Source organism: Eretmochelys imbricata, chromosome 1, assembly GCF_965152235.1.
Source record: "Eretmochelys imbricata isolate rEreImb1 chromosome 1, rEreImb1.hap1, whole genome shotgun sequence".
Classification (NCBI taxonomy): domain Eukaryota; kingdom Metazoa; phylum Chordata; order Testudines; family Cheloniidae; genus Eretmochelys; species Eretmochelys imbricata.
Genome location: NC_135572.1, coordinates 7549574 through 7552642, shown reverse-complemented (window position 1 = coordinate 7552642; position 3069 = coordinate 7549574). Strand labels below are relative to the sequence as shown.

Genomic DNA, 3069 nt, shown 5'->3' with positions numbered 1-3069 from the left:
ATGTCAGCTGTCAATGATACCAAATTCCAATTTACAATTTTCCTTCTCACCGGGATATCTGGAAAGGAAGACGTCTATCTCTGGATCTCAATCCCCTTCTGCTTAATGTATGTTATTTCAATAGTAGGAAATTCAGTCATTCTGTTCATTATAAAAACAGATCCAAGCCTCCATCAGCCCATTCACATTTTTCTTTCCATGTTGGCTGTCACAGACCTTGGCTTATCAATGTCTACCATACCGAAGATACTGGGCATGTTCTTGTTCAACTCTAGGGAGATCAGCCTTGATGCCTGTTTTGCCCAGCTGTTCTTCATCCACTTCCTTCAATGTATGGAATCCTCCTTCCTCTTGTTGATGGCCTTTGACCGCTTCATTAAATCTGTAACCCACTAAGATATGCCTCCATCTTAACTCCATGGAGGTTATCCAAAATGGGACTGCTGTGTGTGCTAAGAGGGATGGTCGTAGTACTACCATTCCCTTGTCTGCTGAAACCGTTCCAATACTGTCAAACTAATATTCTCTCCCATTCCTACTGCGTACATCAGGAGGTCATGAACCTGGCTTGTTCGGATATCACAGTCAACAATGTCTATGGCTTGTCTACTCTAGTCTTAATTTTCGGGTTGGACTCATTGCTCATCTTCCTCTCTTATGTGATGATCTTCAAAACAGTGCTGAATGTCGTGTCCCATGCGGAGTGTCTCAGGGCCTTGAACACCTGCGTTTCCCACCTCTGTGCCGTCCTGCTCTTCTACCTACCAGAGATCGGCTTGTCTGTGATACACAGATTTGGGAATAGCTCTTTTCACTTGCTTCAGTTTGTCCTGGGCTACTTCTATCTGCTGGTCCAACCCTAATGAACCCCATCGTGTACAGCATGAAAAGCAAACAACTTCGTGCAAGGATAGTCAGGGTGTTCATCAACTGAAGGGTCAGTTCCTCACGCTGCTCCCATACTAGTGACCCGGGAGTCAAAAAACACAGGCCACAGCCATCTATTCCAACCTGGACCCTTACATCTGAGACAAATAGACACAAATCTGACATCAGGAATCATAACATTCAAAAACCGGAAGGAGAACACTTCAACCTCTCTGGCCACTCAGTAAAAGATTTAAGGGTGGGAATTTTGCAACAGAAAAGCTTGAAAAACAGACTCCAAGGAGAAACTGCTGAGCTTGAATTAATGTGCAAACTAGATACCATGAACTTGAGTTTGAATAGAGATGGGAGTGGCTGGGTCATTACACTTATTGAGTCAATTTCCTTAACTTAAGTATTCTCACACCTTCTTGTCAACTGTCAAAATGGGCCATCTTGATTATCACTACAAAAAGTTTTTTTTCTCCTGCAGATCATAGCTCATCTTAACTAATTAGCCTCTCACAGGTCATATGGTGACTTCCAACTTATCTGTATGTATATATCTATATATATCTTACTATATGTTCCATTCTATGTATCCGATGAAATGGGCTGTAGCCCACATATGTTTATGCTCTAATAAATTTGTTAGTTTCTAAGGTGCCACAAGTACTCCTGTTCTTTTTATCTGAGAAGACATGAGCTACTGATCATCACTTTGTAGAGAGAGGTCCAGATGGGGTCTAAGACCCAGAGCAAGGGGAGAGGGGCTGGTGAGGGAGGAGAGCGCAGTCGGGAAAGGAAACCAAGGCCGGAAGCAACATTTACAAAGTGACGCTGTTCATGGAGAGCCAGGGGAGCGGTGGGATGTTGGCCCATAAAGAGCTGTATTGGTGGCTGCTCCGTACTCAGAAATCCTGTCAGTACTCTCAATAAAGCGAAGGGATGTGGATGTTGTTTCCCCTTGTACCTGGCCTGTCCCTGTCCCGTCTCTGGCTAAACACCCAGGGCCATGAAAAAAGCTGCAGAGCTCTTCTCTTGTCGCAGTCCTGGCCCTTCCTGAGCGCTCTGGGTGCTGCATGATTCATGGGGCTGCACCAGCTGTGGACAGGGGCTACTACTTGGGCAGAGACACCCACCCTTCCCCAACGCCTTCAGCCAGATTCTTGTGTCTGAGTGGTGTCAGAGACTTGATTAACACAGGAGCCCCACGAGAACCCATTCTGTCAACCCCTCACCAACTGATGGCTCTTCACACTGCACACCCGCTGAGCCCTGTTCCCACAGGGGCAGAGCAGAACTATTTGTGTGAGTGAGGGTCTGACACACACGAGTCCTGCCAAGAGACTCAGGCCCAGTTTCTCTCTCCTTCCCCCGATTTCTTCTGCCCCAGGTGATTGGAACGTGGTGGAAATGCATCTCAACTCCCCCAGAGAGGCACAGCTTGCTCCTATCCCAGCCTAGCTCATGTAGTTTAGGGTGACACATAGTCAAAAGGTAAAAGCAAGACACATGAAGGAGTCCTGCCTCCCTGTGACTCTGCCCCTGCCCTTTTTCTCCCCCGTGAGACTCCACCTACTCCTTCTCCTCTTCCTCTAAGGGCTTTGCTCCATCTTTCCCCCCACAAGGCATCATGCTCTGCTCCTCCTCTTCTCCTTGAGGGCCCACCTCCTGGTCTTCCTGAAAGCGAGAGCTAGGATGTGTTCAGAGCCACCCAGTGATCCTGGCTCACCGTGGGGATCTACGGACCCTCTATCTGCCCTGGGCAAGGGGGGGCATGAGGAGGAGCAGGAGCAGGGGCCTGAAAACAGTCCCCATACCACAACTCTGTCTCCCCACAGGTTGCAAAATGGAGTTTAGTGTCATGTGTTCTGATCAAATGCCTTTGCATTCCCTGCTGAGTCATAGCTTCCATTATCCATAGGCTTTCTGGAGCAGTCTCAGGAAGGCTTTTCTCATGTAAGGGATGAGCTTTTCCTGAGGTCTATTATTTCCCCTAATGTGCCAACAACCAGAATAGGCCCTTCATAACCGGCTGTCTAGACTGTAAGTATTTTGCCAAGTGGGTTTCAGCCGGGTGTAGCTACACAGATAAATAGTCAATATTCATAACTTCAGATGAAAAAAATAAAAAATGCATACATGTGGGATCATCATATTCTGCCAATCAGAACTTTTCCATAGACACCTCACAGGACA

At 47.1% G+C, this 3069-nt stretch overlaps 1 pseudogene; it reads left to right on the top strand.

The window, feature by feature from the left end:
• Nucleotides 1-934, top strand: LOC144279388 (olfactory receptor 51G2-like; annotated as a pseudogene).
• Nucleotides 935-3069: the final 2135 nt, after the last annotated feature.